The 23,866-nt window shown below is 39.4% G+C and overlaps 1 long non-coding RNA gene across 1 annotated transcript; it reads left to right on the forward strand.

The window, feature by feature from the left end:
• Positions 1-988: 988 nt before the first annotated feature.
• Positions 989-23,527, forward strand: LOC130147555 (uncharacterized). Its single transcript, XR_008821277.1, has 2 exons — positions 989-1,142; positions 23,257-23,527. It is a non-coding gene; the product is annotated as an uncharacterized LOC130147555 (long non-coding RNA).
• The last annotated feature ends 339 nt before the right edge of the window (positions 23,528-23,866 follow it).

A 23,866-nucleotide genomic window follows, 5' to 3' on the forward strand; every position in this document is an offset into this window, starting at 1 on the left:
TCCCCTTTCTTTGCTATTGCAGGTGGCCTGTGTCTCATGAAGTAAACACTATGCTCTTCATCCATGGTTCTCAAAGATGCCTGCTAAAGCCAATCAGCATTCTTAACATCCTCTTTAGCTGGGGCTAACTGAAGCATAGAGAAGGCTTTAATTACAGGGATTGCCAAGTAATTAACTGGCAATCTGAAAATGGTACCCAGAAAGACCATGTCCATCTCCTATAAAGGAGGGCCAAATGAAAAGTTTTAGAGAAGAAAGTTAAGTCTCATAGAAGTCAATCTTCTTCCTCCAAATATAAAGATTCAAATACTGAGAAATTAGTTGCTTCACTGGAATTTGTTCTAGACCCTCAAACTCACTGTTTCCTTGGTGTCTGCACCAACTGTCAGGGGAAGATCTCCCCCTTTCCAATATTCTTAAACATCCAGCTGCCCAGGACTGGGGATAAGAAACCAGAGTCAAATGAGAAACCAGGAATAGCAGAGGAATTTGTCACTGAAAGTAAGAGTAATTCATTAGTGATGTATCAACTGACACTTGTAAATTTACATCTGACATTTGACTGTTACCTCATTCTCCTGGGCACCATTTCTGTATTTGCTGTATTACATCCTCTGATACTTAAAGAGTAAGGCTCACATTGTCAAAGGGGCTGAGGTACAGGTGCTGGTAGAATAGATGCTTGCTATTGCCTGAGAAGTCAGGGTCCAGCAATGCAATTCCCAGAGACAACTGGAGGTTAAGCACTCTAGGATTACATTCATGATGCCTAACGTACCCAGCTGGTCAATAGGGAATAACGCAGAAACTCTGAGAGAACTGCTTTAGGGTTTACAGTCAAGAGCCCTCTCTGAACTTAGGTACACACAACTAAGTTGTCCCTTGGATATATGCATCTATCTCAGCCTTTTCTTTGGAAAGGTGAGGGCAAGAGGAGAGGTGTGAGAGGTTTGCAGACTTACTAGCTGTAATGACTCTGTGCGTCTGAGCATGTTGTGCAACACTTAAGCTAATTTTGCCATTTCTATTTTATGTTTAGAATGTGTCCCACATCTTTGAGGATTCCCAGTGCTTCCAAGATTGAGACAAGACCCACAGCAACACAATCCCCAGTGCTGCAAAGCTCCAGCCTAAACAATAAGGTACACAGCGATATTCCTGGGTAGAAGATTTTCAAATTGGCTGTTATTCCAAACAGAAGTGTGTCACTCTGAAATCGGAAATTTCATATGGAAAAATCATGTGATTTTGCTAAACTCTTTTTGCCCTTAAATGAGTAAATTTGTTGACTTCCTGTAACAATAAAAAAACAAATATGTTTTTAAATCATGAAGTAGGTAGATATTGGAGGAAAAACCTAAACCCAATACACAAACATCTACCTACTGTTTTCTTGTTAATGGACTTTATAAAACCTGTTGGGCAAACACAATCCTAACTAAATAATGCTGATTGTACTTCTTCCCAAGAAGAAATAATTGAAAAGAATCAAATTATAAATTAAATTAATGGTGCCCCAACAAAGCAAATGGTGATGAATAGAAACACCTTGGTGTTGCTAACACTCGCACTAATGTGAACTGGTCAGTGTATAGGTATATATTATTTTTTTTTCCTTTTGCAGGCTGGTTCTTTGTGTTAAATCTGATGTTAAAGTGATAAATTAGGGAGAGGAAAGTTGTCTAATGAGCAAGTAGACAGCAATATATCAAAAACCCCAAACAAATCTAGGCTGTTACCAATCTGTAGGGGTTTATTTGGTGTTCTTTTGAAGGTAGAAAAGCATACTTGTCCTGAAGATGCAGTCCAAAATATACAAATATGTTATGTTCCTTTCCATATATGTGCATTATAGACATACATATATGCATATAATCTTTAAATACGTCTAGAAGTCTGTAAGACTAGAAGGACAATCTGTACACTTGATCAGTGGAACAGTTTGCAGTTACTTGCCTATGCATGTTTAAGTATGCAACTATACATCTGCATTTCTGAAAGTGAAGCCCTTCATGTTGTGCATGATGTATAACCCACTAAAATCAATAGGGAAATGCTTATTTATTTCAATGAATATTCGATCAAATGCTTAATTTTCTTAACTTTCAGGTAGGATGCAGTTTCTCTAGGGAATATGTTTAATCACAGGCAAAGCACCCCAATAAGTGTCTTCATCATTTGTTCAAAAAGACAATGAATAAAAAGGAGACACTATTTTTTTGTCCTACAAAAATTCAGAAATGTTGAAAAATTAAACCATATGCATATCAGAAGTCAAAATAGTGAGAATTTTCATGAAGTAATAATGTGGGTCAAATTTTCATTTCTGTAGTTTCAAATACTTCATTTTGCTTCTGAATTGTGTTTTAAGTAACTTAAATGTCAGTATAGAAGTAATTTTGAACTGAAAATCTGGCATGTCTGTTTCTTAAATAGTAACTTTAGAAGTTTTGTGCTGTCTGTGTAAATATTATTTTCTTTTTGTAAGCTAAAATACAGACCTTTTCCCATATTTTTGTTTGAACATTTTTCAGCAAGAAAACTGTTTATTAAAAAAAAATCACTACTAATTCTGTTGCACATTCTGCAGAGTCCCCACAACTAGCAAAACTAGGAGCATTTTTCCTTTTTTCCTCCTATTCATGGGTGAATTTCCTTGAAGTGTCTCTAATCGTTAGTGATGTATTGCATACAAATCTGGGCATAAATTTCTCTGCCAGCTGCCTGCTGAAAACACCCAGCAAAGACAACTGAATGAAGATGATGGTTTGCCCCAGTGCTTTCAGCTCCGTGTTTTGCTCACCATCCAAAAGATCCAATCCAGAGGTTTGATGCCTAGGAATTTTAATGGTCTTTGAATACCTGTATGAAAATCATTACAAGAAGAAAAAATAATTAAATTCTGACTCCCTGTGCTAGTAATGTTGCTCTGAAACAAAGCCTGTCCTTGGCATGATCTTTCAATTTTGTATTGAGTATTGTTGCTTTTCTTGATGGGGATCCCATTTTTTTCTGACTTTTTTTTTTTTGCTCTGTTTGGTTATCATAGGAGAACCCAGCTCTTTTTTTCAGTCTTATCTTAGGTGGTGTACACCAGACAAACCAACCTTCCTCAAGCCAACTGCAAGGCTTTTCTTTGCCATCCCCTTAGCCTAGTGCAAGAACATGATTAGGTAGTGGCAGAGAGCATTTCTGGCAGATAATACCCTAGCAGACAGCTGTGTAGGTAAACTTATGATGAAAACTTCAGAGAAATGGAAGATAACCCCCTGTGGCTGCAAAGTACCTTCTTCTCATATATCTTACAGACTAAAAATAGGTTTTTGTGTTTATCTACAATTTGTATTTTTTTATTTTCTGTGGGTTTCCTATTAATAATGGACAATAAGCTAATTAAAAAATCTGTGTGCTTTGGCTCACTTATAGCTGAGTTAGCAACTCTGGCTACATGCAGAGATGACTGGTAGAGCTGCAGGCCCTTATTGCCAAGGTCTGCAATATATTTTTCCTTCACTGGCAGTGAGCAGCTTTTCTTCTTTAAAGTTTCTCAGTAAAAGTCTTATTAATCCAAACTCATGGAAAGGGAAAGACACCCAAATAGACACCAGATGAAAGCATCAGTGAGTCCTGCATTTTAAAAAAATCCTGATTTTTTTTTTCTTTTTAATTAAAATATTCCCTTTACCCAAGTGGTTATTCTTTTTAAAACTTTAGTTGTTGCATCCAAATTTCACCTTTACCTTCCACCTCATGTTTTGTGCTTCTCCCCAGTTACCATAGGAGTGAAAGCTTTGCCATACCTCTGGGAGTTGGACAAAAGGGCTGCATTTCTCAACAGAAGCCTGAGTCTCATATGTTAAAGTACCATGTTTTACCTGCCTTCAAAATCAGCTGAAGTTCCCTTGGAAATTTTCCATGGTCGTACAGGAAATCTTTGGAGTACTTGGTGTTACATGGTCTTGTGCATGTTTGAGTGCAGCTTGTTGTCTGGACAGATGATATCTGATCTTCTTAAAGATTAGCAACTCTTCTAAGATTTTTTGTGGTTTTGGGAGGAGAGGGACCAAGAATACGGACTTACTCATATCTGGAAGGGGAATATGAACCCTATGCTTTGGATAGCATGAAGGAGCAGCCTACCATGAAGCAAAGGCTGGGGGACATCTGTGGAGTACAATCAGGGAGCATTTGCAGAGGTAATGAATCATGAAGTAAGAGATTAGATTTATTTACCTGGAGACTGTTTTCTTATATTTGCAGAGGTAGAGCTTCCGTCTGGAAACACACATTAATGTTCTAGCTGACCTGTAGTTTTCAGTTGTAGTAAGAAAGTAATGAGCTTTTTGATTTCTCAGGTACCATAAATTGGTTTTTGCCATTGGGATACTGCAGCATTACATACAGTGGGTCTGAAGACTAAGTATTAAATTTGTTCAGTGTCTAAGAGCAATAATACAGCAGATAAGTGGTGCAGGAATGTATATTAATCAGCCACCCCTATTTCAAACATTTTCATCATACTTGCAGTTTGCCCTAGGTAAATCTAGCTTATTCACATGGTTCTCATTAGCATTTCCTGTCTTCAAGAATCCACATGTGAAATGATTTCCTTTTTCTCCAGCTGCACCAGAGGAAAAGTTTGCATTCAATTACTGCTAGAGTATTTGCCACTTAAAACTAAAGTGCTCTGTTGTGCTGAGTTGAGTCATCAGTAAAGGGTATGCAACATCCATCTTGTAACCAACTGTAGTCAGACCCTTTAATTAATGGCTTGGGATTCTGCTTTGCCTTTGAAAAGGATAAAATCTAATTGCAGTTCAGATTAGGCTGTCTAATGAACATGACCACAAAGCAATTGATCAAAACTAATAGGGTGAATAGTTATGCCAACATTAAGTAAACCTCTTGTTTGTTTTGCATAAGTAACCTAAGGAAGCATTGCAAACATTATTGATGCATTATTTACTTTGCTGGAATGTTAGCCAAATACTTGCTGTGGTTCAAAGACAGAAACTCTAAGCCATATTTTCCTAGTACTAGTAATACTGCTCATTTGTCTTCCATTTAGTACAATATTACAAAGATGCTGTTCTGAGAGCTTTTTGACATGGCAAATCTAATTTTAATTCAGCTATTAACCTTGTTGCAGGCGTATTCTACAGGTTTAACTTCACACATGAAAACAAAACAAAAAAATAATTTTCTCCTATGGAGTGTTTTCTTTTTGTTACTGAAATCAAGCCTTGTCTCCTAATTAGGCAAGTTGGAGATCAAAAGATAAACTTTCAATTTTTCAGTATGTTCATGGTGTACTTGTAGGCAAGAATTAGGTCAGAGTATGAAATCCATGCTCTAAATGGATGGTAAATATTTCAAATTTATACAGTATAGAATTTAGTTTAAAGTTCTTTCTACTCAATCTTTACTTAGAAAAAACTTCTATCACCTGAGCAAGGGTTTCAAGGTAAAGCCCTGTACAAAAAACATATAAGATTAACTCTTATAGTGTAATTACTCAGATATAAGACTCTTATAGTTACATACATTCAGATTTACAAACAAAAGTCCAAGCTCCTCTTACATTTTTCTGACATGAGGCAAATTTCTTTAACATTAGACAAAAATTTCAGCATTATTCATGCAATATAATATATATCATATTGTATGTAATATTGTATAGGAAGGTCAGTTTAAGATAATCATAAAAATCCTTGAAACTAGAACAATTTCTTGAAAAGTTATGCTAAACATGTGGCACTTTCTTTAAGGGTAAGGAAAAGTTATTTAAAGAAACAAAAGAAGACATAAGAAAGTTTATTAGACTAAATATAAATGCCATGAATTGGAATAATTTCCACAGAATCACAGAATGGTGGGAAGGTACCTCTGAGATCTTCTAGCCCAACCTCCCGCTCAAAGCAGGGTCAACTACAAGTTGCTCAGGGCCAAGCCCAGTCAGATTTTGAATAACTCCAGGGATGGAGATGCCAGAATCTCTCTGGGCAGCCTGTGCCAGTGTTTGACTGCCTACAGAATAAAAAAGCCTTTTTTCTTATGTTTAAGCAGAATTTCTTGTACTTCCATTTGTGCCCATTGCCCCTTGTCCTGTCACTGAGTGCTGCTGAGAGGACTGTGGCTCAGTCGTCTTAACCTCTTTACTCCTTCCCTTCAGGTATTTGTACACTTTGATAGCATCTCCCCAGATCCTTCTCTTTGCAAGGCTGAATGGTCCCAGCCTCTCCTCATGTATCAGATGCTCCAAGCTCTTCAACACTCCTGTGGCCCTTTTCTGGACTCTGTGGTGTGTCCATGTCTGTCTTGTACTGGGGAGCTCAGGGCTGGACACCACACTGCAGAGGCATCTCACCAGGGCTGAGTAGAGAGGGAGGATCACCTCCCTTGACCTGCTCACAATGCTTTTCCTGACACAGCCTTGGAGCCTGTGGGCAAGTTTTGCCTAATGTTCAATATATGCAAAGGAAATGTTAGCATCTAATCTAGCTACCCAAAGATGTCTTTGTAATCAATGAGAGAAATAGGAACATCTATTGGAAGTAGAATGAATTGAATCCTAGAATTCTGTATTTCTTTCTATTGATAGTAGAGGGAATGTAAATGACTAACTCGTATTGGAAGCCTACCACTAAATAAGAGACACTCGACCCCTAAAGTACAACTTAGAATTTATGAAGTAAAATCCAAGAAGGGGGTCTGTCCTGCCTAAACATGTGGCACCTATTTCCATCTATCTGTATTTGGGAGTTAAAAAAAAAATCCTGATGTCAAAATTTACTAAGGATTACTTTTGTTTGGAAACATGATCAAAGAAGAAGAAAGTACTCATCTTTTATAGAAGAACCTGTTCAGCAGAGCATTCACCCAGATGGTGGAAGAAAGATCCTACTCCCTGGAGAAGTTCAAACCTCTAGCCCTACTAGCCAGAAAAATATTTGAATGACTACCATATAACCTGGTTGGAGCAGAATATTTTCCAATGCGGTAAAGCCAAATGACAGTAGAGCAAAGAGATGGAAAAATTCAGTCAGCTAAAGATCCTGATTTTCTAGCTTTTGCATAGGCATGAACAAAGTTTGTAAAAAAAAAAAAAAAAAAAAATATATATATATAGTGGCATCTTGGTATATAACAACACTTGCATAGGGAATCAGATCTCTCAAACATGACTGCCATTTGCCAACTGGTGGTGACAGGAGTCTTTGCTGCAGGAGTCCTTGCAGCAGTGTCTTTGTGTGGGTTGAGATTCCCAGAGCTGCTGCTCTGCTCACTTCTAATCTGGTTGGCTCATAGTCCTGCGTGACCACTCCAGCACATGATTATCTTAAGTAGATACAAAACAACTCTTAAATTAACCTTTTTTTTTAAAAGAAAAAAAAAATAGTATGTGACCATTTCTGTAGCTGCAAGAACAATTTCTACTATTTCCAAGTGTCTTATCTATGTACATGTTTCTGTTCTACTCCAGAAACAGCCTGGCCATTTCTAGGACACTCCAGCCAGGATGCTAATCAACACATTTGAGCATACAAATTGTTGCCTGGGGAGAATCTCCAGCACTGCCTGAAATTCCCATCTGGAGAATTCCTGGTGCAATCAAACATTTTGCTGTGGAGGAGCTACATTGAGCACCCATTTCAAACCAGTCCACTGTCTCAAACCAGCCTGTTACCTTACTGAGACAAATGACTGGCTGTGGGGTTCCTGACTAGCCAGGGAACGAATGGCTGAAGCATGCACAGAGGCACAGCCCTGATTACCCAGCTAGGCCACCGTTATAACTACAGAACAAACTCTATTTTCATACTTCTAACTCACTTATAACTAATGTTCCACGGTTCTTAACACATTGATTACCAATGAAAGGACTGTCCCATGACTTGTCCATGCTAAATGCATGAGCCATCCTTAGAGCAAGGGCCATGGCCCAGAATTTCTTTTCTCAAGAGCATATCATTCTGGTTTCCTCCCTGGGAAATGCATTTTCTGAAGCACAGTGATTCATCCTAGTAGGAGCAACAGGGCAGTTCCCATTGTGCTTGCTTCACAGCTTGCTTTCAGGGCAGTCTTTTGCAATGTAGTATATCTAGTTTGAGCATTACTGGATACCACAGAATTAAAATGTAAGACAAATAACTTTACTAGTCAGATGGCTTTAAGGGAAAACTTTTTCTTTAATTCTACAACTTTCCACAAACAGCTTTCCATCTGAATGTCTCCCTCATCCATTTAGGCAGAAATGTGTTGCTCTGAAATGCAGAAATTTCTGCAGGAATGCCAAAAATAGATAAACATCATTAAAAGCTCCACATCGTACAACTACAGTTCCAGCAATGAAAGAAATCAATATATTTCTCAAAAATATTCCTATGGCAAATAAAGGCAGGCTTTCTTCTTGTTCTGTGGCCAGACCAATGTAGAAATATTATTTTTTAATTATGCAAAAACTGCAATGAAATTGCAAAGGAAGCCAGTAAAACAAACATAGAAATAACATTTTGTTGATGTTAATTTCAAGGCTGTTCACTTTCATAAATAACTATTTCAAAATATGAAGACAAATTGATTCATTAATGAGAGAGGAAAAATATTGCAAAAACATGAGACACTATGCTGTTATGAGGAGGAGATAAGAGGAGTGATGAGAAGTAATATAGATTTTTTTTCATATACAACTGAAATACAGACTTTTTTAAGATCCCTGCAAAAAGCAACCCATGCAAAGTGAATCAGAAAAAACATTTTCCTTTCACACTAAATAATGCTAATTTCTAAAATATAACAGAATAAAAGCAATGAATCTTCATAGTAAGAATAGAATTGTATAATAGCTTAGTTAAATAACAAAATTAATATATGAGCAATAAAATCAACATATGCTGTACCTCTGCACTCATGTTAACTAACTACTTGGTTGTTGTTACCTATCTTGCAACAAAATAGAAATAGTTTCACCATTTTCTCATCAGTCCTCAACTAGATATGTGCAGTATCAATAGCAATAACAAGCAACTTACCTAACAGTTCACACAAAATTAAAGTCCTCTTTTGTGTAAATATAAAACCCACACCCAGCCTCAATCAGGTTGGGCTTTCACATGGCCCGGTAGGGTCACGAGCCATCCACTGTCTTTTCAGCGTCGTGTCTGATCATAAACCTGGGGAGGGATGGAATCATAGAATCATTTAGGTTGGAAAAGTCCTTTGAGATCATTGAGCCCAACCATTCACCCAGCACTGCCAAGTCCACCACTAAACTGTATCCCTAAGTGCCACATCTACACATCTTTTAAACATGTCCAGGATGGTGACTCAGCCACTTCCCTGAGCAGCCTGTTCCAATCCCTGACCACCCTTTCAGTGAAGAAATGTTTCCTAACACCCAATCTAAACCTCTCCTGGCACAACTGGAGGCTGTTTCCTCTTGTCCTGTTGCTTGTTATCTGGGAGAAGAGACCGACATGTCCTCATCAAAACCTCCTTCCAGGCAGCTGTAGAGAGCAGTAAGGCTCCCCCTGAGTCTCCTCCTCTCCAGGCTAAACACCCCCAGTTCCCTCAGCCGCGCCTCATAAGCCTTGTGCTCCAGACCCTTCACCAGCTTCGTTGCCCTTCTCTGGACACGCTCCAGCACCTCTACATCCCTCTTACAGTGAGGGGCCCAAAACTGAACACAGTGTTCAAGGTGCAGCCTCACCAGTGCCGAGTACAGGGGGACAGTCACTACCCCAGCCCTGCTGGCCACAAACAGCGCTGGTTAGGTCATCTCTTTCCCCACCAGAGGCTCTATTTTCACACTTTTGCAAATACCTCTGACTACACGAGCTGTCTCCATTCTGACACAAATACCCTGTTTATTGAGTTTAACATTTTTGTCACTACAAGAACATGCCTCAGTGATCTCGGATGAGAATCAAGACTACTACCTTTAAGTACCCACATCTGAAATTCAACTTGCTTTCAGACTCGCTTGCAGGAATGAGATGTTCTAGCATTCACAAATGGCCCAAGAGACAGATAACATATTAAATGAATAATTTTGAACTCAGTAGGTGGTATGTTTTATTTCAAATGTGTCTTAAGCCTAAAATATTAAGCTTCCCACAATTAAAAAAATGATTCACATATTCCAAATAACATCCTAAACTTTACTTTCAAGAAAATTCCAAATATTTTTCAAGCTTTAATTATGCTTTAATATATTATTATAAAGTAGTCTCCAAATACATAGAAGTAATTTCCAAGTAATTTCACCATCCAGTAAAATGCAAATTGCATGGCATGACAGAGTTGCACAAGTGTCTAGGACTGGGGGACTCAGAAGATAAAATCAGCATAGAATGCATCACTTAGGGACAAGACTTTCCCAAGTTGGAAGACTGTTCATGTTGAGGTGGAGTTATCTGACAGATAGCTTTTCCCTCCCCAATTCCCAGCATCAAGAGACATAATAAAAGAATTCTTATAACTTTGTAACAGAGATGGGTCTGGCACTCTGCTAGCTAGTGAGGTGTCCCCAGGACACTACAAGAGCATAAGTCTCCGACTAATAATTTACTGCTGTGACATCTATGCACCTGGGAACGCATGGCTAAGTTTTCATAATTGTGAAATACATTCTTGTTTTGTATATGGATCAGTGTGCTCAACATAGCAACAATTCAGACTTTCAATGCTCATGATTCACTGTTGCCTGCTATTTATTCCATCCCTATCTCATGCTCATAATTGTTGTAGATATTAAAAAATACATTGTTGTATCTTTCAGTGAATGATCAATGTCAAATAATTTTGCTGAAAAAATGTGATATTGCTTATATGAGGCTCCCAGATACTTGAAGGTGGAGTATGAAGAATAAGATTAGGATCTAACAGAGATTTGATCGCTGTCATCTCAACAACAAGATGTTGACAGCTAGAATAAATAACTTCTCAGGAGCAACTTGTTAAACTGGGTTAAAAGAGGATCTGTAATGAGTGGCCCACTGTAATACCTCCTGCCAATCAGATTATATTTTATTACTCAGCTGAACTATACGGCATGATTCAGTTTGTGCTAAACTGAAGGGGGTCACAAGATACAAACACTCATATTTCCTGAAAGCATTTTGGCAGAAAATGTGGATAAGAACAAGAGGATGCTGGTGTCAAGAGAAAAGAAAAAAGGCTTCAGGAGAGTTATTTAAGGCTAGCAGAGTGGTCATCTAAGGCCAGGTGGCCACACATTGCCATCTAAAGATGTCCTCTGTGCTTCTGTGGCACACATCAGGAAAACCTCTGAAAGTATTATATATACATCACTTCATACTGACATGAAATTTCCTTGAGCGTAAATTACAGGGCACCATCAGCCACCTCAAGCAAGTAAAAGTCCTTCCAGAAAAATGCATGAATGGAAAAACTTCAACTACTCAATTCAAACCCACCCAAATGACCAACAAGAAACAAATAGTCTTGGTCAGAAAAGGGTTGTAGAGCCAGAACAGGAATGGTAATTTCATAGCAGTACTAGTGCTAGTCCTGGAGAAATTATACTGTATCTTGTAGTTTAGAACATTACACCTACTTTTATAAACTGACAGAGCATATAGCTAAAAGGAGCTACTAGCTCTTAACTAATCTTTTAATATGCAGCACCGTCTGTTTGTAAAGATATATTTATATATTGTAGTCAGTGTACTTTAGGGTTCTTACTTGTAGCTGGATGCAAAGACGTTCTGCAAGTGTTTTCTCCAGCTTTCAAATTGCTGTATCATTCCTCTCTGTGTTCTCTTTCAAATCAATTTATAAGTATGTGGATATCAGGACTGAATGCAGATTTTCCTGATTATTCTGCTCATATTAGGTCCAACATCAAAATCAACACTCTTCTCTTAGTCAATGTCCCCTCTGTAAGAGAAGATATTTGCCCTTTCCGACTCAGCCTCTCTGACTTTGGACCCCCAAAAAGGCTCCCAAGTTAAGGCTGAAGAAGAAGGTACCTTCCTCTTCCACAACAGCCTGGTGCTCAGACACTCCCACTGGAAGCAGAAGATTAACTTTTGGTCAACGTGGTAGGTTCAAATTCATATTTTCAGGGTTTTTTTTAGAAACTGCTCTTCTGATTGTAGTCTAATTTGAAATTTTGGTCCCCTGAAGCTGTGCTGTTGCATTGCAACAACAACAACAACAAAGAAGACTGGGAGGTGCAGAAGAGTGCTTGGACAGCACAGCCTGTCTCAGCATGGCAAGTCACAGCCTTACCAGGAAGTCTTATGTTCCCATCTCTCCTTCAACAGTTGTCTGTTCCACACACATGGCTGTGTATACTTTTTTATTAATTAAAATGCCTGGCTATCCTGTCTCATTGCTGTTTACCATTCCACTGGCATTTGTATCAACACCGGTGTTTTTAGCAGCGATTTTTTGTGTAATCATGGATGAAATCATTAAGCAGTAAGTAAGCAATGATCCGTGAGGAAGTTCTTGTAGAAGCAAAGCCCAGTCACCATTGTTAATAATCCATGCACAAGCATTTTAGGAGATCAATCCTTGAAACTATTTAATATGTGCTTTACTACTAGAGTGGTATTTTAACCTTTTACATGTGAACGGTACTCCCCACCCCCCCAGTGTTTTTGGCTATGTGAGCCCATCTGAAATACCTGCCTGCTGAAACAGCACAAGAAAACTCAAAATCTCAGAATAAGTCTGTATATTTTGATGAGGATCCCACTAGTATTGTTTGGAGCTAGTGGTGACTGTGTTGCTGAGGCAGATTAAAGAGCACAGCACTTGACCTCATTTTTGCAGCTACCATAAAGGCAAATCTTTACCAAACTTGTTAGTTACTGAGTTGCATGCCCTTATCAGCTGGTTCCTTTCAGTTGCATTTTATATCTTTCTTCCCCTCATCTTAACCCATTCATGTCAGAGATGATGTCTAATGCTCTCAGCAAAGCCCATCATGTGTTTGAAGCAAAATTGCAAAATAAATGAAAAATACTTCTTGTGCTATCTTTCTTGCAGTTTTGCTAGGAGTTAAAGAAAAGGGAGGTGAGATGAGAGACAAGGAAACAACGTCTCCAGTGCCTTTTGTTTCTCACAGATCACAAAATGAGAGGATGGGTTAGGGAATAGATGAAAGATTTAAATGTTGAGAGGCAAATACAAAAAGGATTTTCTCTATCAACCTGCATGCAATGCCTTTGAAATCCTTTGTTTTACTTTAGCTTGGAAAAACAGCTGATTTGTAGTTGAGCTTACCCCATATTAACAGGCACGCTGGCATTGACTTGAGGAAGAAAGACTGAGAATCCTCTTCTGTCTCAGGCAAGTTATTAAGATTCACAGTCAATCTTTGCAGGAAAGGAAAACAACTGTGAACAGCAGAGCTGACTTTGCCGAAGGACTCTGGGCTGTGGTGGTGCCCTGGGGGCAACACGTTCGGGGCAGACGTGCTTGTCTGTCACCAGTCAGCATCCTGAGGGACTCCTGAGGAGCAAATTCAGGACCAAGGGATGGGAAGAAAAAAAACCTATTTATATAGGAAGGCCATGCCAGAATAAAGCAATCAGACCTCACTCTTCAGCACCAGGGTTCTCTACAGAGCTGCCTAAGCGTATTTTCTGTGATGCCCCGCAGCTTTCCAGTGCTCCCAGTGCACTAGGGCTCAGATGGCAGCAGCTGCTCATAAGCATGTGAAACCAATAGGAAAGGACAAGTAACTTCCAAGGACTTCACACTGAATTTCTAAAGGTTTGCATCCCGCTTTGACCTTCCCCATGAAAAGTCAGAGGGATAACCCTTTTCTGAGAACGTTTTAGTCAAGTGCTCCTTGCAGAACTGAGGGGTATTATAGACTTGTGATTAGCCTGGGCAAAGCCAGAGTAGTTTAAACTTTAGTGAACTTACACAGGTAATCTAGACTTTATAACTAGTCTGGGTTTTGTAAAAAGTTTTCTTTAAATTTAGAGTTAAATCCTCTAACTCATTCCCGTGAATAGACAAACTCGAGCTACCTTTTCTGGAACTAAAATTTTATCCTTCATTGCGTTCTTATTATATTTCAATAAAGAATTAAATTATCAGGCATTTATTGACAAATCAAATCTTTCTGCCTAGCACTGAGACACTTGTGTACATGAAACTCAACTGTATGCATTACTTACCCCCTTGTATTAAAAGAAGTCCCCCTTCCTGTGACCATAGATGTGCTTTTTCTCTAGCCCTTATCCTATAAGCTAGGGCAATTTCCACGTTCATTTTACAGAAATTCAGCTGAGGAAACTTGGCCAAGGTCAAAGAGAAGGTATGCAATAGAGGAATTGCATGAAATCCTTCCAGACCCAGGTTACCACTCAGGTTGTCCTTCCTTTCCATCATCATATAAATCTAAACTGGGAGACACAGCTGGTCCCTAACCCGCGTATCCACATGCACCCTCTACCCGTACCCAGGCAGTACCTTTAGTAGGGAACTCATACAAGCAGGAAAGGAAGGAGTCACATAGAGCTCTAGGAGCCTCTCCACTCTGGATATCAGAGGGTGGGATCTGCAGGCCACAATATGGAGCACACTTGCACAGCTGTGGAGACTTAGCACTGCCTCTTAAAGATGTCAGGCTGTTACAAATTTGCTAATTTGCAAGTCACTATTATGTGCTGCATTTGAAGTGAGTATATTAAGCATCAAAAGTGCAAACTCCATGACTATGCAGTAGCCTAAAGGAAAGAAATGATGACCAGCTAAATTTTTCTTCATAATTTTATGGGGAAAAGCCTTGGGCTGTTTATGAGAACCCTCAGAATTATTTTGGCATTATATTGTTTTCATCTTGTTTGGTATTAGAAATGAAAATGCTTGATTAATCCACAAAGTGAATGCTGATCCACATACAGATAGATGAGAAGGATTGGAAGTGTCCTCCTTAATTACAAAAGTCCTTCTCGCTGCTCAGTCAGCTATATCATGTAATTGTTTTCATAAAACTATCTCATTTCATCTTAAAATGTCTTAGAGGTTGGTTGCGTTCCTTTCCTGCTGTTTCTGCAGGAAGGCAATTCAAGAGCATAATTTTCTGATGGCAGCTGACCCCACTAGTGTCCAGCCTGAGTTTATCCCCAGCTCAATATTGTTCATAGACTGATAATGCCTGTTAACTTAAAGAGCTCTTTTTTTTTTTCCTGATTTCTTCTTTCCATGTTGTACCCATAGAGAGTGATCACATTCCATCTCAACCTAGATGTTGCAGGACGCAGCAAATCAAATGCTTCAGGTCTCAGGCTTTTAATCCCTAGCTGTCTCCTTAGTAGTCTTTCTCCGTATCTGTCATATGTTCCGTCATTGCTCCTGCACAGAAGTCACCAACAGCCACTGTAGTGTTCCAGATCATGTCTTGCCAGTGCCTGGATGGATGTTGATGTCTCCCTGATTCTCCTGAATATGTTTTAAGCCAGTTAGCCCTTTTCCCCACAGGTCCATTGCCACAGACACTTCTATAGAATTTGTGATCATCTGCAATACCCACGCCTTCCTCTTCCTCAATGATTTCCAAATCTGTCACACTTTCCACATTTTTCAAAACTTAACCTCTAGGGGGAAAAAAATTGTTTTAGCTTATAAGTGCATGATTTTGCCATGTATATGATTAATTTCATGGCAGTTCTTAAACTCTAGTCTTCAAGGTCCTCATGACCCTCCCTGCATTGACAATTCTTTTTACTTTCACGTCATCAGAAAATGTCATCAACATACTCCTCTTTTTCATATCAGGGTCATTAAGAAAATATTAAGCAAGATCCATGCTGCAGGTGATCCTAAAGGTCCCTCAAGTATCATACTTCTTCCCTCAAGATTAACTTTTGCCGTCTCCTATTTGCTTCGTTTCCTATGTTCCTTAAAGTCCTGCTGTTACCAGCACCGTTCTATACAGTTGCTTCTGTGGTGCTTTACTGAAGATCAGATGGATTAGACTGCCTGCAAGTCATTTGTATGGAAAAGTAAGTTGTTGAGGGAAGACGATGGGTTATTCTCATGGGATCTGGTTTTAGGATATCAGAAAAAAATTGGCAATCTTATGGTGACTTTTATCCTATCTTCTTTCTACAAGAGTGAAAGCAGCCGTGTTCTGGATGATGCCTTTGTATAGCCAAGAGCTCTTCCACCACTTCCCACTTTCCAGCAACTGCACCACCTGTGTAACACCAGCCAGTGCTTCTGGGAGGAAGGACACAGGATCCCTTAATTTCTCTCTCCTGGCCTGATAAATCCTCATCTGTTTACCTCTGAGTCCTTGATAACACCATTCTCACACCTTGTTCTTGAAAACTCCAGACATCCAGTACTCTGGGATGATTATGAACTGTAGCATCATTGCTGGGATTACTTTTCTTCTGTCCTCCCTTTCCTAAAAACAGATACCATATTTGCTGGTCTCCAGTCTTCTGATATAATCCTTGGTTTTATGAGCTGGTCAAAAGTCTTTTTCTACAATTTATTTTCTCAAAATGTTGGAAAGGCTTTTGGTATATCTTAATGAAAACTGATGACTTGCATTCATCAGTCTTTAGGCCATACCAAATCTATCTTTAATTGTTCTCTCCCACTCGTAATGCATTGCAGCCAACTTCTTTTATTTTTTTTATTATATAAATCCTTTACTCTTTTGGTGGGTTTTTTTCCCCAGTTTCTTTGGCAGTTCTAACTCAGTTTCATGTTCCAGAGAGTCTTGTTCTATTTCAATACTTTCTAACACCTCAGTTTTACTTACTGATCACTTCTTTCTTCCTTTGCTTATAGTCTTCTTGTTTAGCCCTAGTATTTCCCTCCAGGTCTGCCGTTAGGTCTGCAGCCATTCTTTCCAAGTTTTTTACCTCTAGGCTGGTATACACGTTTTGGACATTTCTTTCTCTGAGATGCAGAGAAATCTGACCCTCCTCTTACATACCAGTTCTGTTGTTTTTCAGTTATTTTGACATCTTTAGTTCCCACAGTTAAAATTATCCCTTTTGAAATGGAGAACCTTAAATACAGAACTTTTTCATTGTTGATACTATTAAACTGAGATGCTAGACGTAAGATATCCCACTAAATGATGTTTGTTTGGGAGGTAATATTAATTGGCTGTAAACTTGCCATGGGAGAGAAAAAGTAAGGCTAATGCAGCACCGTGACTCACCTCTGTACCTGTCCATCCCTGGATTCCACTGTCCCTCTCACATAAATAAGGGGCAGCAAACTGGTTGAGCAATGGGGGATGTTTTTGTAGCAGATATTACGCGTTTATTCATGGTTTTCTTCTTAGCTTGCCCTGTAGGAGCAAAGGTAAATCAGGGTACCATTTTTTAAGGAAATGAAGCATTTAGAGGATGAGCAACTTGATACAGGGAAGGAATTCAGTCTACCCTGATTTTAGACATAACTCAGATCTCCCAAGGCAAAAGTCCTGATTGAACTAGCCTCACCACCCTGGCTTGCACTTCAAATAAATACATCCCTGAGAAGAAAAAGTTCAAGCCAATGTTAGACATGGATCACAAGCTGAGTGTCAAGGATGATCAAGCTCTAGAAAATGTGATGTATGAGGCAAGAGCAAATGAACAAGAGCTGTCTAACCCAGACAATGAGGGAATAAATGATAACAGTCTCAACACAACTGCAGCGAGTAAGGGAGAAATCTATACAGGAGTAAATTGGAAAAGAAATAATGAGATTTAATTGCTGCAAGAAAGTTTTATCCCATGCTAAAATATATATCACATATGTGTGTACCTAAAAATAGATAAGAATAGATTGGCAGGGAAATCTGCAACACCTCCATTATTGGAGTTCCCTCAGAACACATTAAACAGATTAAACTATCTTTTCTCACGAAGGGCATGGTTATCACTGATTTTTCCTTAGGGATGATGAACAGACCACATGAGCCTTGGGGAGCTTTCCAGCCCCATGACCCTGCAGCAAAGACTGAGAGGGCTAGGAAAGGTCTGGCCTTTTTTCCATTTGCTCTTCCATCCTTTCTCTACCTACAGACTGTTCACCAAGGAAGTATGTAAGTCACTGAAATAAATTCAACTTTAACAAAAACAGCAGTCTGGGTCTTAAACTTGGCATATCCTGCTTTGATGAGAAAACATAGTTTGGCGAAGGCCAAAACAAAGTTGTAGGAGCAACTTCTTTTTGTACATAGTGGCATAAATAGTTCTTTTTTGCTATGTATGATACCAGCTGGAACTCATTTTATTTCCTAAAAACTATAGGATTTATTATCTTAATCTTGGTAGATTACCATTTTTATAGTGCTACTTGCTCCCCACTTCCCCACCCCCCCCACCCCTTCCCCCCCCTGTGTAATTCAGATGAAGGACAGGACTTTTTCTGATAAATTTCCTATCACTGCCTCTATTCTTCCTCTCTCAATTCATTTTCTGGGTAATTTTAGCTGGCCTTTCTAAAATGGCCTTCATTACTATTAATCTATGTCTTCTACAATATCTAATTACATACAGCTATCATACACATGAGTTTGTGTGAAAGCCTTTTATATTTAAACTCTATAACCCGACTCTATAATTAGAGCCAGCAGATCGTTTTTATCTGTCTGCCATTAGTTTCACCGTTACCAGTTCACCAACTTGCAGCAGTCAGCTGCTCCATCTCTGGGCTGCAGGCTGTGGCAGGATGGGGCCAGTGAGGTCCTGCCTGCATCACCCCACTCCCACAGGCTGCTCTTCTTGTCCTTAGGACAGACAAGGAAATTGCAGCTTGGCCTCCCCAGAGCAAAACAAGGGGCAAAACCAAGGAGGACCAGAACAGGTGATTTTTTTTTCATAGGTCTCCCCATGCTGTGGTATATTTGTGTCCTACTCCCATTCAGAGCCTTTTAACTGTAATTAAAAAAAATATAATTACCATTTCTGTTTACACTTAGGGATTTAATTAAATAATAGTTTTGCAATGGTAAAATGTTTTAATCCAAGGGAATTTTCTATAAAAGAATGAAAAATTGCTTTTTGTGGGAAATGTTCACCATTCTTTCTCTCTCTTTCAAAAGTAAACATTCCAGTCTACTTTAAATGTTTGTTTTCCAACAGTGAACAAGTTGAAAAAATCAGTCATGGATGCACTGGTAAACTGGGAAGTGCCCAAAAATTGATTGAGGATAATCCAGGATAGAGGAACAAGAATGAAAAGAAACTTAGAAAATTTAAACTTGTTGTAAATAAGGCATCCTTTTGATACACAGAACACAACTTTTAGGGCAGGGAAACATTAAGAGTCTTGCAATACACAAAATGGATGCTAAAAGGGATAAATAAATCAATTGTTTAGCATGGGGAAGGATAAGATGACATTGGCTTAATTTGCAGCAAAGATTTACGTTTGACTTTAGGAAAAACTTGCTACTTACAATAATAGAAAATTACTGTTAAGGGCTACTCAGAGAGACAGCAGAATTCCCAATGAAAATTTTAAGAACACATTTCCAGAATGTCCTCCTCGGTATGTTTAGTTCTGCTTCTTTGTGGAAAGATAACCTGACCTAATGTCGTGTCAGTTTGAACTATCTTCCCTGTATAATTTCAAGGAGAGCAAAAAGAACCTGAGAAAATCTTTCTCAAATTTTAGTTTCAGGTCAAATTGAATTATTTTATTTTTTTCTGATTAAAAGTAAAAATCTTGGAGAATTTTTGTGAAAAACAGATTGTCTTATTTTTTTCAGAAGTTTTAATGGTGATTCTCTTTCAAAATCTCTAATCCTTTGATTTATTTCCAAGAGAAGGAAAAAAAAAAACCCTCTTAAAATTTCAGCATGAGAGCCTTTTTACCCAGGCTGTAAATGGAGGTGAACTTCTCTTTCTGGGTTTTACTGCCATGGGAGCCTGGGAATGCACCACACATTTTGACTGATCAGCGTGACAAAGTGCTTTTCTCTTAGTCCTAAGACTTATACTGCAGGAAGAAAGTCTCTAGCAAATTGGATGGAGACAGCAGCATCTCTTCCAACTTGGCACCACCTCAGCCAATTCAGAAGAAACGGTAAAATCCATCAGCATAAGGAAAAAGGCAATTAGTTGGCCACCTAAAACGAATAGAAAGCTACTTCCTTCACAGCTGGAGGCACACACCACCATTATTTTGGAGATTATGTTGGGTACCATAGGGGGAGAGGTGACAAAAATCAAACAAAAATAGATTGATCTGTGATTTCTTCTGCTCTCTGCAGAATAATTCCCTGGAATTGTAAGCAGCCACCCCAGAGTACAGGTTTTCAGATGCTGCGTGTGTTGCAGCCTGGCACTCGGTGAGTGTATTCTTCCTCCCAGTGCCTGCTGACAGGTCTGGCCCTGCTACCATCTGGCTTGCGATGTAATAAGACCAAATGAAATGGAGCTTGAAGAAATTAACATTCTTTCCTTAATCTATTAATAACTGAAAAGTGTTGATTTTGGTGACAGCTAGATACTTTATTGTGAAGCAGACTGGTTAATTAGAAGCATCGTAATGAAGGTTATATTGGATATGTGTATCCCTTCAGAAACACACATATTTTTAATAAGGAGAGTCTGTTTTTTCGCACAGACTTAAACAGTCATGGAAAATGCTATGTGAGAAAAAGTCAACAAAATGAAAAAAAAAGACAATTTTCTTCAACTCTCCTTTACTGCTTTTTTGCTGTGCAAAAAGTCTGTCTATTTTGAATATGGCTACCACTAAAAGCCGTCAGCATACAAAAGCAGGCATCACGCACATGCAGATCTCTGCACCTTTGCCTCATTTTCAGAGTCCTGAGCGCGATCTTCCCAGCCGGAATAAGCACGCAGACAGCCACCTTACTTAACAAGGAAAACCATTCCCATTTACCTGACTTACCTCTGGTCACGAGCACCTCATGGGTTCATTTGTGTGCTTCTGCCACTGACAGACGCAAGACCTAGCTGACCTGCAAGTGTTTCTTAATTGTATTTAAAGCAGGTTCACATGGATTTGAAGCAGTTCAGATTAAGTCTATAGGACCTTTGGATAAATTGGAAGAAATAGAGGTTTTTCTTGATTTAATTAAATATATTTTAAGCCAATCTAAAGCCACACTGGTGCAATTTTGAATTTAGCCATCACCTTCTGGTATCTTGTTATTCTAGGAGTAGCTCATTCGCATGTCAAGGCTTTCAGATTGAGGAGCTGGCTGTTAAAAATACCTTCCATTTTCCTGGCACAGTTATTAACTAGTACAAGTCAATGCTTGTAAAACTGGTGGTTGTTATTTTAAATATCGGCCTTTAAGTAAATGTCTTCTCATTACCACTTCCCAAATGAATAAGGTAACACGAGTGCAGGCACAACTGAGCAGTTCCAGCATCTCCGGTGGACCCCTGGCATTGCCGTCTTTGACATTTTCCTGCGTGCTCCATCTCCGAACACTGTGCTGTGGTGTCAGCTGCCGGGGTTAACTTATTAACCGTGCAAAATGGCAGTTTTTTGCTTTTGATCCTTGAGCTCATGCTCCTGCAGTAGCTAAAATGTCTTGTTAAAATTTGTTGTTGTTCACCACAAGAGATGCACAGGCATTCAGGCCACTCCTCATTTCTCCTCCATCTCTGCACTGTAATGCTTCACCCCCTCTGATTCCACACCTGTACAGGCTTTGCTCTGATTTCTGCTCTCATTGAAGCTCCCACACACCTGCAATCATTTGCTTTCTCTCCACCTCTCACTTCTTCCACTTCTCACTCCAGCCCCTCCCCAGATTCTCACTTCCCCATCCTGCAAATATTGTCAAAAAAGCCAGGGGATGTTTTGGGGACCTTAGCAGCCCCTGCCAAGCCCCATGGGGCACCAAGTCTCCCAGTGGGTCTGCAGCCCCCGTCCCACCCTCATCATGCTCAGCCCCAGTGCTTGGTTTCTCACTGTTCATCTCTGACACAAAATGGGTTCAGCAGTACTAATCAGAGGAATATATTTGCACAGCACCCAATGCCCACTCGGACCAGGTTCAAGCATCCCCAGTGGCTCTGCACCAGGTGGGCCAGTGGGTCCCAAAGAGACAACACGGGCCCAGGTCTGTTGAAGGCTGCTTCTTCCCAGTGGTCCCTTCACCCTTGTACTGGCACAGGCTGCACTGCCCCTGGAAGGGCCAGTGTGGCCCCTGCCCCCTGCCATGCACTGCTGCTGGTACTGGTGCACTGCAGCAGCATCTTCCTGCTCAGCAGAAGCTTAGTGCTGGCTTTGTTAAACAGCAGTCTGTATTTAAGTAGGGGAAGCTTAGATTTTAATTGCTAAATTTGATCAGAGAACAGCTTTGGGATTTTTGTGATATTTATCACACAATCATCTATTTCTTTTCCCAAACAGCTGTTTGCATCAATATGTTCAGATTTAGTATCAATAGATTCAGATTTAGTATCCCTAAATACTATTTGATTTAGGAGGGTAACAAAGTGCTCTTCAGATTTGCAACTGCAGGTCTGCTGGCTTGTGCAAAATAAGCTGTAGTTTTCCTTGGGGCTCTTCTTCCACTCCCACAGGGACACTGGCAGCTGAGTTGTATGGCCTCATGGCACAGGGGGTGATGTTAGGGGTCTCTTTCCCTGGGGAACAGACAACAAAGTATACTTGTGTTACAGTAACGATATCAACAGGTAGGAAAATGCAACAGCGGTATCACTAGAATGACAGAAAAATATGTATTTCTCTTTCCCATCCTCTGAGTGTTTGCCTTTTATCCTCCACATCTCCAGCTTCAGGGAGAAAATGTGGGCCCAGCGCTATCAACTGGAAACATCTGCAGTTAAGGTCCTTTTTAAGTTTTTAGATGCCTAAATGAAAGTATTGGCCTGATTTCCAGGAGGGCTCAAAACCGCTTAATTTTATCTTTGTACTCCTGGAAATTAGGTATCTCATTTAGATGTCTAAAAATGGATTTACTTTTTTAATAATAATTTTTGTTTAAATACATCCTCCCAGGAATATCTCTCTTAGATATTAGATATACTACCATTGCAATATCTAAATAATAGCAACAGCATCAAAACCCAGAGTGTTTTACTCCAAGTGGAGAAGGTGTTTAAGGATGTACTAGTGACTACACTACCTGGAAGAGAAAAGCAGGTTTCAAGAGAGCATATGTGGAAGTGGACAGCTGAACTTTTTGGCATGAGAAAACTAGAGACAAAAGACCTGAAGTTTTTCATATATTTTGTTACTGTCGAAGAGACATTACAGCTCCATCAATGACCTCTGAGTAAGGATACTTTTTGTCCATAGGTGGATCTTAATTTCTGTATTTGAAGAGAACACTTCATTTTTGAAAAGAAGAGAGTGAGAACCTGAGGACATGGAACCAGAGAACCTAGCAAGTGCTGATGAAAAGAAAAACAGGAAAAAGCAACCAGTTTACAACTCTACCCTGGCTTTCTTTCTGTACTATGGTCTCCAGGAGATGTAGTGTTGCCAGAAAAGTTCTGTGGGAGGAATCATCCATTTCCAACCTTCCTTTTTTTCCCTTAGAGCTATAGTTAAAATACTATAAAACTGCCATTTGTTTTGGAGAGTTTTGCCTGATACTGCTTCTAAGCTGTGACTTGCACCACTGGTATCTTGGTAGAACATGTTCCTTGTGGTTTAGAGTAGGGTTAAAACTAAGCAAAGCCCACTGTAGGATCTCAGAGCGTAGTTCCAGAGTTCTTACTCTCAGCTTTGCCAAAACCGTGTAATTTGTGTAATGTCATGCATATAATACCTAATCCTGCAAGTGATACTCAAGGAAATAGTACCACTGACAACAGGCATCTAAGTTTAGCACCAGATTTGAAGACTGGCACACAGTCAATAATGTAGTCCAAAACTGCTGTCCAGCACTCCTAAAATAATAGCC

This window comes from Falco biarmicus, chromosome 4 (genome assembly GCF_023638135.1).
Source record: "Falco biarmicus isolate bFalBia1 chromosome 4, bFalBia1.pri, whole genome shotgun sequence".
NCBI classification, from domain to species: domain Eukaryota; kingdom Metazoa; phylum Chordata; class Aves; order Falconiformes; family Falconidae; genus Falco; species Falco biarmicus.